This window comes from Triplophysa dalaica, chromosome 8 (assembly GCF_015846415.1).
Source record: "Triplophysa dalaica isolate WHDGS20190420 chromosome 8, ASM1584641v1, whole genome shotgun sequence".
Taxonomy (NCBI): Eukaryota; Metazoa; Chordata; class Actinopteri; order Cypriniformes; family Nemacheilidae; genus Triplophysa; species Triplophysa dalaica.
Window position 1 is genome coordinate 10592228 of NC_079549.1, and position 13894 is coordinate 10606121.

A 13894-nucleotide genomic window follows, 5' to 3' on the forward strand; every position below is an offset into this window, starting at 1 on the left:
CCTCAGACTCATATTCCTAGAATTAGCTTTTGTGACCCTGGAGATCCTCTGGTATGGAGAGGTGACCTCCACCTGCCCAAACTCAGCCATGCACCGCAGGATATTCACCAAATGATAATGATGCTGGATATCAAATAAAGGGAACATGACAAATCAGGGCAAACAATCTTTTAGAAAAGTGGCAGATGATGAGCCTTCACAAGGCTAAAAAATTAAAATAAAGAGTTATCCTATCTTTCAAAGTTTTTTGCAAATATGAATAATCTATTTGTTAGAGGAATATAGGATTGTAAATTTAAAGCAGGCAGAGAGGAGCGTCATTTAAAGCGGAGCCAAACACACATCGGCCTACACTATACTGTTGGGCATTTCATTTGAAGGTCTCTTCAATTTTAAAAACGATTATTTGTTTCACAGATGGCCACGGTTTGCGTGTGTCCCTAATATGTCATGCAGCCCACAGAAAAATTAATTTCCTCTTCAAAAACGAGAAAAGCAGGAAGTTTTTAAAAGTGAAGAGGGCCTCACATTCACCATACTATGCCTCCCACCACAAATAAGAAATAAGGCTTAAGAACAAAGCCCTACGACACAATAAAAGGTTGAATTACAATAAAAAAGCCTCTGAATATCACTCTGTGAATTGGAATTACAATACTTTGAATGATATACCAGACAGCACATCCAACCGCATGAAGTGTCATATATCAAAGTTATATTATAAAGTGCATTTCCATAGCACAGGCCTTGGATGGTTAGATGGACAAAGCCTAAAACTGGAAACCAAAACTAACCTAAATAAAGGCATGAAATGGTGAGTTCCAGTTCATTAACCAAAAGAGGTTATGTTTTATATATATAGATTAATTTAATGTTTTTGACACACCAAATTTAAAAATGTACTATGTAATGAGATTGTACAAGGAGTACTGCACTGAAGAGACTTACATGTCTGAATGAGATAAAAGAAAACAGACATATGAAAGTGCTGTTACGTTCTGTGCCAGCAGAGGGAGTTTTATGTCACTCTCTATAAAAAGTAGTTCTAAAATCTGCTTATATTAGTGCACTGAAGTTTTTTTATGTTGTCTAAACATTCCTCAGGAGGAAATAAACAAATACAAATAATTGTTCTTTGTTTTACATTTGGATGTTGTTAAAAATATTATCATCAATGTAAATGACAACGACAGGTCTAGGCTTCAGTGCTTTTATTTTTTATTTGATTGTTTAGGCTTTAATTTTCTGCAACCCAAAATGTGTACGATGATTAATAAAAACAAATATATGCAAATATCTTTGCCATTAGTCACAATAGAAATTTAACCATACTTAAATATGTATGTGGTTATCTCAGTGCTGTATGTCACTACTCTGTATTCGTGAAGTAAAGCTCACATGGTGCTGAATGTTTGGTACACCTGTCGCAGGCTGAGATCAGTGAATGGTGCAGAAGAGTTTGGCAAGGTCAGTTCAGATCACGTAGGGGCCCCCGTGGTCTCCGTGGATCTCCGGCGTGAATCCACAGGGATTGCACGAAACCTGTCAATCACAGAAAGGAAAAACATCTCAGCTCGGTTTCTGGGGCCTCTCTGAATCTGCAGGATGGGTGAGCATCACATTGGCTGATGCATTTACATTCTGAGAGTGTAACAGGATAATGATCGTACAATGTTACACTGACATTGAGAAAACATTTTTACTCGGCTTCACATCTAATGGGATCAATTCATGGTAAGGCCTCCTAACTCTCCTGGTGACTTGCAGATGATCTGACATCTCCACTAATAGGTCACAGCTCCAAAGTTTTCATAACCTCAATAATTTACAACAATTAAAATACAAAAAATATTCTATTCAGAATTTTCTCTGTGCTTGTAAATAAACTAATAAAAAAATTGTGTACTGTTGAGCATTATTCAAACAGCTGAGTCTATCTATCAGTCTATCTACTTCCTAGGCTAAGCCTTAGTTTGGAACGGTGCGGTATCATAATCAAAGGGCATCCTAAGAAGTCAAAGGCCGTCCCATGTGGGAAAAATACTCCTGACCTCCCTGTGAGCTGAGAAGAGGCTTTGAGAAGGTGAAATCGGGAGAAGGACACCAATACGATTGCATTTAGTTTTTCCCTCTAAAGGGGTAAGAGGATTAGACCGAAATCAAGCCCACCACCTCTTTATCCATCGCCCAATGTTTTTTTTATTTCTCCACCCATCCGTGTGATAGCGTACAGTGCAGCTGTCCCATTTCCCTCTAATTTTTCTCTGTCAAATTTCAACCTATAATTAGCAGAAAGGACCGCTGTGACTTCTCACGAATGTGTGTGTGTGTCTGTCCTGTCCAGAACTAATAAACTAATCCCCCTCCTCCTGGACATCGCTGGGCTGACAGGTTCACAAGTGAACACTCAGCATGGTTCTGTTTCTCGACCCCGCTACATATCCCGATAAAGCCCTCCATAATGTACCTAAGCAGACCCCATGGTACCCCGAGCAGTCTCTGATCAGTCACAGGTCTATGTCATGCAAACACTGTTTGATTAATAGCTTTATGAACTGGAATTGGAAATCTGTGCCAAACTATTAAAGAAATAAGTTACTATTAATTCATTGTAGCTATAAGAGAAACACTTATTTTATTTACTTATTAACATGAAATATTTACAGTGCTTCATAATGGTTAATGTTTTCCAGTATACTGCTATTGCTTTAATAGTGACTTCAATGTGACAGCCTAGGACAAGGTTACATTTAATGACACCATAGCTAGTAATCTTGTCCTAGGCTGTCACATTTGGCAGACACTTTTATTCAAAATTACATACAGTGCATTAAAGCTATAAATTTGACCAATGTGCGTATTCCTCAGGAGCAAAAAACCTGCAAACACACTCCTCTATAGGAACACTTCATGTTAAAAGGATAATTCACACCAAAATGAAAATTCTTTCATCATTTATTCACACATACCTGTCTAAATTTCTTTGTTCTAATGAACACAAATGAATATATTTGGATAAATGTTAGCAGATTTCAGTTCTTGGAATCTTGGAGTTCTACCATGACAATTTCAATTTTAAATACATTTTTATAAGTCAGCGTGTAGAATGTGACAAATGCAGCAAGCATTACATTTACAGTAATATTTCTCTTGAAATGTGATATTCATCCCTGTGTAAACCGTGACATTCATAACATTACAAAGTCATACTTATTTTCCTTCTTTCTCACACTTCATTTGGGAATTCTGTCTGTTCCACGGGCTTTATTTGCTTTAGCCGTGTCTCCTAAAGCCTTAAGTTTTGATTTCTATACAGTTGTTTTTTCCAGGCAAAATGCTTTTATCTGCCATGAAGAGAATTTAAGTCTAGTTGCTTGACTAGTTTGTTTACACTGAATGAACAGAATTAGTCCGCTAATAATAATAAAGGTAATTAATTTGTTTCTTTTGTCACAAGCCATGCTTCTCATGTTATTTAAAGTATTATGTTTTTTACTTTTTCATGGCTATACATTCTAAAAAAAAGGTGCTTCGAAAGGTTCTTTGATGCTATACAAGAACATTTTGGTTCCATTAGGAACTCTTAACATCCAAAGAACCTTTCTGTTTCTTTGGTTCTTTGCGACGAAAAGGGGTTCTTCAGATTAGAAAAAAATAAGAAAAAGATAGTTCTTTAAAGAAACTGAATGGCATTCTTTATGGCATCACTGTGAAGAACCTTTTAAGCACCTTTATTTTTAAGAGTGTATTTATAAACAGAGGTGTAAACTTTTACACTTTTCATGGAAACAATATAAATAATTGATTTCAAACTATACATAAAGGACATAAATATGTATATATAGCGATAACGATACATGAAGAGCGACTGTGGAAAGAATAGGTCCCTATACTTGATTGACAACTTCATATGCAGAGATCTGTACCTTGGCAACCAAACTTTGGTTGCTAGGAAAACATGAGCAGATGGATGGAACGACTGATTTTCCAGTGACTGGCTAGGTTTAGGGGTGGAGGTGCTGGTGGGGGCTTTTAGACTATCTTGATGCGCCCTACAAGAGTAGAAGAGCACATTGAAATGACTTGGCAACAAGAAAATGTATTAGATTCAGGGGACAAATAATTAACTGACATCAGCTGGCTGGTAAGAGCAAAGGTTGCGCTACAAATATAGCCGTGTTTTTTCCAAATAAATCGTCTGTGGGCAGGAAAGAGTGATAGGAATGACTGAATATGTCAAGTGTACCGATCCAACACTCTGATTAATGTGACAGAAGCACATGCTGAAATAGAACCTCAAACACAGATCGTTCCAGTCTTCAGAGAGAGCGAGATAGAGATAGAGATAGAGAGAGAGAGAGAGAGAGAGAGAGAGAGAAAGAGAGAGAGAGAGACGGTACAACTGTAATAAGTGAAAGTCAGATTGAAAGATTTGTGATGGTTCCAAACACCTGCAGAAATACACTGTTAAAATCATTCAGGTGTGGAATTCATATTATATCTGCATAAGAATTTCAGTAAGAGCCCTTGTGGCTACACATTAGCTTAAGAAAATGAGGCAGAAGGATAATTGACGGGAAAAAGAATTGCCGTCAAAGGCATTTAGCATATCTGCGGCCTAAAGCTGTCCTATGCTGTAAATTAGCACCTTTATGGAAAGACGTAAGCGTCTGGACAGGAACCGGATCGAGCATTGGGGGATATTTTGGCAGCTGCCGAGGCACCGGTTAATGATGGAGCTGATAATATTTCTGTTTTTATTGACCTGTCAGTTCTTATCAGAGACTTTCTGTAAAAACATCCATCGCCTTTCAGCGCCACTCTTCAGAGGTCCAGGGGCTGAAAAGCTTGCCGCGGGGTTGAAATTACTCAGGCTTTGAAAAAATGAATATTGTGTCAATTTTTTCAAATGGGGTTTCGTCAGGTTTTGGGCATGTGCCAGTGACCTCAGTTGCTGAGATCTTTGAAGCATCTTCCAAAAACAGTCTAACTTTTATAATATTTCCATTTTTAAACCCTTTTTTTACTTTTGCAAGCTAAATTATGCGTTGCTACCTCAGGAAGGCTGCTTCTGTTAACAGATCCAACAGAGAAAACATCACACTGAAACAAACAGCAAGTCAAACCCACTATACAAGCTGCAAATCCTGACAACTTTGCGCATGAACCTGAGTTCAGTTTTAGCCTCCAAAGTAAACCATCATTCCTTGGCCAGCTCTCATGCTTCATAAAGGCCCAGTGTAGTTATCACCTAACGTGTGAACCCAGTGCTCACACGACTTTTTATAAACAACACAACACTGCCAAGTGCAACACACACAATTCCAACGATTTACTATAAAAGATTTAATGTCGTACTGTATGTATCAAAAAGGAATAAATAGCTTTGATGCTCTGTCTAGATCCTCCTCCGAGAAATGTGAAAAATTATATTTATCCAAAAGTTAAATTCTCTTATTTGGGTATCTGAACAAACTGAACATTTAGTGACAGAAAAACATTACCAACAAACAACTACACAATTCAAGAAACCTTTGTTCTTGGCTCCACTCACACAATAAATGATGACCCTGCCATCAGCTCCCAACCCTTTTGTCCAGAAGCCAGAGTTTCACCGTAAATCATTCAGGCAAGACATTGATGTCCGCGGTGTGGAATCTTCATGTGATGTGACGATATCTAGAACATGTACATATGGTGGTTGCCCTCCCGCATGCCAGGAGAAGCTTCTGTCTCTGCTTTTAGCCCATCTGCCCAACCAGACCTTTAATGTGAAAAGCTCTTGCCGCTGTAATTTGTAGGCTGTTGAAACTGTAAGGAGATTCAAAGATAGGAAAATAGATGGTGGAATGTTCCCAGAATTTTGTCTTTGGACCTGTATTGTGTTTGAAATGTCACAGTGCATCAGAAGTATGCGTCTGTGCTGCATTTATCACAGCAGGTGCTTGAAAATGAATTCTGTTCTGGCAAATGGTTTGTCATTAGCAGCGAATCAAGTTCAAGTTCAACTAAAACAAGACCACCAATTCAATGAGGGGCTTCATTGCTGTTTCGTTGGCTGCACATTTGAGCTGCAGATCTTGAAATATGGTGACTGTGAAGGATGTTGGTATACATAGAACTCTTTCTCACATTTGAGGGATAGATTGAAATGGATTATATTCTGCTACTGGTGGCTACTGCTACCACCACAAGGTTGAACAACACCAGCACGGCCGTAGCCAGCTATGAGGTCACCGAGGTCCGGACCTCAGTCATTTTTTTATATTCAAAAATAAAATGTCAAGCTCTCTGAATGATTATTTTGCCATTTAAACCACCCCATATCATATGAGTGTTTGCAATTCATCATGTTGCTGCGAGAAGCTAGCGCAGTGAACGGGGCTTGAGAGCGCGTTGAGTGAGAGCGCGGGTATGCCTCCATTTGTTGCCAGATGCACCTATTATACGTGTTTTTTTACTCGTTTTTCCAATTTATTGTGACACTTTGGGAGTCTTGGGACGTTTATAAAGTGTAAAGTTGAACGTTAGTGTTAGTGATATATTAATCTTATTCACAAAACACAAGCTTTGAACTTATTTCGGATATCTTTTTCTTTCTTTTTGAAATTGCTTGTTTTTCATAGCAATATCTGGCAACATTGTACATTAATAAAAAAAAAGCTTACAGACAAACTGTAACTTAATTGCTGACAGGAAGATACCACCATTGGTAAGACAAACGCAGTGATCATCGTTAATATCTGAAAGAAATGATTAACACCAACAAAAACAATAGCATAATACAAATATGTTTGTTACAGAATGAAATAGGCTATGCATGCCAAATAACGTTACTGACCAGCAGGATGACGTCTCATGCTCTTTAGTTAACCTTAAGTCATCAAAAAACATAAATTAAAGCAGTGTTTTCAACTGGTGGGTCGCAAAAACGTTTTGAGTGGGTTGCGGAGTGTGCATTCAAAGAAACAACAAACGTAATTCTGTTTTTTTCTGACGCTAGACTTTTATTTTGACAGACGTGCGTGAAAGCGGTTGACTATCAAAAACGCTTTTTCCTCATTCAGTATTTACGGTCAAATGAGATGTTGTCAAGTTTTATATCGGTGTCATTATTCTAACGTTTTTATAACTTGTTATAAAAAAACGAACTTTCCAGTCCTGTCAGTCATAGGCTACTGTGCTCGTTGCGCGCAAATTTACCATGGTAACAGACCTTAACCCTCAAAATGCTACTTTATTTTCACTGTGTTTTTGTAATGTATTTCTAAATGACTGTGGTCTCGTCACACATACCAACTATTAACAAAAACTATTTTGGAACTGCTGCCTTACCTAAGGTTACTTATACGGTACCTCATATTCATACAGTGTATCTATCTATCTATCTACTTTATATATATATATATATATATATATATATATATATATATATATATATAAATGACTGAACTTAAATATACGAGCTTGATAAAAATGACCACTCTAGAAGAAATTTTCAGATGGCACACATATATATATATATATACACACACACACACACACGTCTGTGAAATGTAAAACATTATTTTGAATAAAAAAACTTTCGCAATCATCAACATGTCTGTCTATTTTGAAGTTTAGGAGTGCATTTGTGGGTGTTATTATAGCACAATTCTTAACACCTTACTTTGGACCTCACTAGTTTTCAAACCCTGGTTACGGCCTTGAACACCAGTGAGAATAAATCCAACATCCAATCTCGAGCCTGCCATCTGTATCTGCAGAAATCAAAATGTATCTTTTTAAACCTTGTCACCAGCATACACATAGGTTGACCCTTGTGGATTTGCATGATGTAATTCAACTTCACAAATGCAGCATTGAGCTAAAAGCCTGCCAATGATTTGCTCTGCTGGCGAAGCGTTTTTAGTAAATATTGTGAAAGAGTTGCTGTAGAGACAAACAAAATTGGACACACACTTTGCATGAGAGTCCATGTGATGCACTGTCAATATAGTTTAGCTGTTATTGAACTCTGAAAATTCTTTTTAACCACAATAGAATGTTGAATCATTATTAGTTGCAGCATCATTCAAAAGTGGCTAAAGAAATTTCCTCAAAGTATTATGCATGTTTCAAGATGTGAATTATAGTTGTGGATAAATACTGCATTTCGTTTCACCTCAATCAATTCATCCTTCCTCCAGACACACAGTCCTTGCAGCGTCACAAAGGGATAGAGCTTATCCAAACATTTTGGGCCATTTGCCATAACACTCTGGATGGATAGTCCATCTCAGGACTGACAGACATTAATTTTAGATTCTGCGTGTCAGAAAACTGGAATACCCAAAGGAAAACCACACTGTTTCATAAGAAAATGGAAACTCCACACAAAGTTTGGACCCAGGACTCACACCAGCATCAATTTTAATTTGTTATTCATGTATTTTTGTTCTTCAGCGGTCTTATGGTTTTATTAAGTATGCTAGTTCTAGTATATTTGAAAGTATACTTTATGCAGTAAGTAACATCAATATACTAGTAGTATAGTGTGTGTGTAAGTGCATTAATATATAGCTGATGTCCTTCTGAAACCGTTTTGTGATTACACATTTTCCATAAATCATATTACTAGTCACCCTTTATGTTTGTCACTGGGTTTTGCAAATATCTTACCAATAAAAAGTATTTAGAAGTGCTTGTCAACTTTGACAACACAGTTTTTAATCATTAGAAAGTACAGTGTTTTTTCCAGTTCCTTAACAACAGCAAATTTGGACATCTGAGGTTTTGGAAGGACAGCGATGAAATGTAAGCATATGTATGAACTACTTTATAGTTAATAAAAGTATACATTTACTGTAAGTATACTTTAAAGGAGCAATGTGGAGATTTTGTTGCGATTTGCAACCAATGGTTCACTCCACCCCTCCCCCGTCCATTTAGAAGCACAACGTCGGCTCTTACAGGACAAAGATTTCATCACATTTTCTTTATTTGCCGAAGGAGTTAACGTATTTACAAAATGCGCTCTGTTTGTCCGTTTAGGGATACTGCAGAAAGGGTACCCGCTGTGTGTGTTGATTGAAATAGCTCATTCTAAGGTGAAAAAAACATAATGCTTTATTATGTAAGGTCTTTACACACATCTGAAGACACGGTTGTGCATATTATATTGCATTTCTATCTATAGATCCTCCAAAAAATTTCACACTGGACCTTTAAGTGTAATAGTAAAATTTGAATACAAAACTACTTTACAACCATGTTTTTGCTTGTGCTGCAATTATACAACTACATTGAAATTTTAGGCGTATTGAGTTTACTACAATACTTGTAATACATTTATTAGTTTATGAAAGTACATTGTGAAGTGTATTCACAGTAAATGAGTTAAAATATTGATCAAATAAAAAAAGAGTTGTCATGTTTCTGCCTCATCATGACATGTTTCTCTTGATCTAGTGGCAGGATCATGACAGAGCCTTGTGTTTTGTGTGAAGAGAGGCAATATGGCACTTATGGCCTACCACAGGGGTTCCCAAACTTTTCAGACCACGACCCCCAATATTAGACTGCTGACGACCCGCGACCCCCCCTCCTCCCCCTCCTTTCTCCTCTTTGTGTTTTCCTCCGACAGCTTGTAAGGATTTGCGATTTGGTTACATACTGACAGAGCTAAAACAAAAAGGAACACAATCTCTAAACAAGGCTATTTTATTAACAAATTATGGACAAAAACAAATACATCCCATAACTGTGAAATGCTTAAAGACAGAATACGAACAAGCTGCCTGTAACACGCATACAACAATAACTTTGTATTCACTGCTAACAAGCATTGTTCAATATTGAAGCCACATTTTCAAAACTCTTCACACAGTGGGAATTACCAACATAACAGTTGACAAAACAGTTCATCTCACCCCAAAAAATCAGACCAACAAAACACTTCATCTATGTCTCAAAATAAGCTCATTCCAACATAATACTGACAACAAGTCTCATTCAGAAAACATACATTTCATTCAGAAATGAATAGATCTTGGTCTTGGTCTTCCTCCCCTTTGTATTCCATGCACTCTCCCTCTATGAACAGCTCTTCTTTGATCAATATTTCCTAACAAAGTTCCCAGCAATCCCCTTATAATTACAGTAAATAATGGTAATGAGACTAAAGCAGATCACATTCATCTTAAATTGTCTGTAACATTTACTTTACATAAAATAATTACTGCAGAAATGCATAGCATTTGTCAAGAGTCTGTTTAAAAAGTGTTTTTAACAATTTTGAAAGCAGTGTGTTAGCATTTGAAAAATATGCTTTAAATTCATATTATTTTGCAGGTTGTGGAGTATGAATGACAAAAGTATTTGTGAATTTTGAAAAATGTGGTCACTGAATGCATTTTGTCTGAAAGCAATGAAAAATTATTAAAGGTTTTGCCTGCACAAACTACTGTTATGCTTAATGTGTGAAGAGTTTTGAAAATGTGGCCTCAGTATTGAACAATGTTGTTGGGAAACTGTAAGATATGTGAGGGCAATTTATTTTCAGTTCCCGTTTTTTTCTTGAACATTTATTGCAAAACTTTGGCTCATTGTGTCAAAACTTATTATATCTATTAGGTAAAAAGGGGCCGATCGTGGCCTCTAGAGGTTTCCACCAGAAAGGGCCCAGTTAATCAAATCTTCTTTAAATAGTCGACTACGCCACCTCAAAGCCATATGAGGAATAAAAGTATGACTGAGGATCATTACCCAAAGATTTTCCCCTCCTTGAACTGCCACCTTACCATGGTGGAGGGGTTTGTGTACCCGAAAGACCCTAGGAGATATGTTGTCTGGGGCTATATGCCCCTTATAGGGTCTCCCAAGGCAAACAGGTCCCAGGCGACAGGTCAGACTAAGAGCGGTTCAAAAACCCTTATGATGCCGATTAATTGGAGGACTGTGACGTCGCCTGGCATGGCGCAGCCGGGGCCCCGCCCTGGAGCCAGGCCCGGGGCTGGGGCTCGTATGCGAGCGCCTGCTGGTTGGGCCTCCACCCATGGGGTCCGGCAGGGCTCAGTCCGAAGGAGTGGCGTGGGGCCACCCTCCCGTGGACCCACCACTTCAGGAGGGACCGTAAGGGGCCGGTGCTTAGTGGATCGGGCTGAAGGCGAAGCTCTCGATTTACCGGTCAATCTACGTTCCTACTCTCAACTATGGTCATGAGCTGTGGGTCATGACCGAAAGGACAAGATCCCGGATACAGGCGGCCGAAATGAGCTTTCTCCGCAGGATGGCTGGGCGATCCCTTAGAGATAAGATGAGAAGCTCGGTCACTCGGGAGAAGCTCAGAGTAGATCCGCTGCTCCTCCACATCGCGAGGGGCCAGCTGAGGTGGCTCGGGCATCTTTTCCGGATGCCCCCTGGACGTCTTCCCGGGAAGGTGTTCTGGGCATGTCCCACTGGGAGGAGACCCCGGGGAAGACCTAGGACACGCTGGAGGGACTATGTCTCCCAGCTGGCCTGGGAACGCCTCGGTGTCCCCCCGGAAGAGCTGGAGGAAGTGTCTAGGGAGAGGGAAGTCTGGGCATCCCTGCTTAGACTGCTGCCCCCGCGACCCGGCCCAGAATAAGCGGAAGAAAATGGATGGATGGATGGATGGATGGAGCACACAACATAGGTTCTCTCCTCCGGGCACCCCCATAAATAGAAATCAATCAAAACAAAATATTAAACACATGCAGAAAATATATCAATTTTTTTTACAAACGAATCTCCGCAAGTCTAAGTCTGTAGAACAATAGCTTCAACTACTAAAGATTGTTTCTCGATATTCTGCCCAAATTGTCTCAATTCTCTAGCATTTCTGATAACCTAGAAGATATTGATACTATCACCGAAAATATTATATATATATATATATATATATACCAGTCACAAATCCAAGTGGAGAGCGCAGTTTCTCCAAACTGAGACTAATCAAAAACAGACTGCAATCCAAAATAGCACATGAGAAATTAAATCATCTAACTCTGATTTCAATTGAGAGTGAGCTTCTACATAAAGTGGATTTAACAGATGTAGTCAAAGAATTTGCTGCAAAGAAGTCCAGAATGTGCCACTTTTATCTAGTAAGACTCAATTCTTAATTTTTTTTAATGAGATGACACTGTCGCGGTAAACATACTGTATAGTACATGCATGAAGTCAACTCAAAGCCTGACTCCCTATTTCTCAGCTATATTGTTGGTTTTCATGATCATCCTCATGATCATTCTGCTGTATGTTATGCTTGTTTCAGCTGTAATGGTGTAATATTTGAATATTGACTATTTTTTATTATATCTGTGCATAGTTTTGATGTTTAGTTAGCACTAGCACTTTCTTTCTTTAATGTTTGTTTATAGCAGCTGAGAGCACTTCCTGTATTGTGTTTGTATTCACATATTACACCAGTAATTGAGCTAGACATGTTACCAGTGATGCCGGTAACGTTAATCTAATCTGACCACATTTTTCAGTAACGAGTAATCTAACGCCTTACTTTTTCCAAACCATTAATCCGATTAAAGTTATTTATCGTTACTATTTTTGTCATTTTCCTTAGTAAAAATATATATTTTTTGCTTTCTTCTTGCGTGTCAGGGAGTGAAGTCACGTAGCATTATGTGACAAGTCACGTTTTCAGCATGAGGACAATTCACGTGTAATAGCCTCTACCTACTCGGCAACACAAACGTAAACAACAATGGAGGGAGGAGAGAGATGCGCGTTTCTTGCTGGAAATACAGTCACGAGTTTGTGTCCACTACATACTCTCCTCTCGTCTTTGTCTCCGCCCCCTCGTTTCCTCATTATTGATTGTTAATTATTTCATACCCCAAAGCTGTTCCTTCTTGATTTGAACCTTTATTTAATGCCCCTGTGTCTTTTGCCTTGTGCTGGATCATTTTGCTGTTTGGTGTTACCCTTGCCACCCACCTTGTCGTGTATTACCAAGTAAGTCTAGTTTAGTTAGTTGTAGCCATGTCTAGTGTTGTATTTAGTCCTGTTTAATCTAGGGTAGTCAGTCGATGCTCCCGTGTTCCCTTGCTGTTCTTTTTTTTTACCCTATCGTGTTTTTTTTTCCGTGTTTTGTCATTGTTTATTAAGTCTTGTTTAAGACTTAATGTAATTGAGTTTATTTGTTTATAATTGAGTATATATCAAGTATACTTCGACTTGTCAGTAGATTTCTATTAGGTACTGTGTATATATAGGAAAAAGTAGACCGAAAGTAACCTTTCTCCTTTTTAGTGGAAAAGAGGTATACTGATAACACACGAAGGCAAATTAAACATAAAATATGTTTTGCAAATACATATGTATTGATTAAATTTAAACAGATTTTTGTGGTGCAGTGTTTTGCAAAAATAAATTTTTACATATAACCAGGAAACCCTGGGTTCACCCTCACTGGCTCCTCGCCCTCCAGGACTGACGCCTCTGACCTTATCTTGGCACGCTCCACTGCCCGATACCAATGTCCATAATCACTCGTCACCAGCACTGAAGCCCAGTAATTATCGGCCCTAAACTCATCTTCACTCACAGTTCAGAGAGAGACTGTCCTCACACAGCCTTAAATCCCTGAGCATATGTCATAGTGAACATCTTACTAGGTACAGTGTCTGCATATCAAATGGCAGCCATAACTGTCTGTCCTAAGGACAGCAGAAAGGTCATATTAAAATGGGTGAGGACACCAATTGCATTTCTCAACCTAAAGCTATCTAGACCTCTGTTCTTGTTAAAAAAAACACTTGCTTTGTTGATCTAAAAGGTAGTTGATAGAGAAGGCATGTTTGCCAACAGGCGTCAGGTATTCATATCTAGGCATCTTCATTAGATATTTTGGTATTTATAACAGCAAAATGTA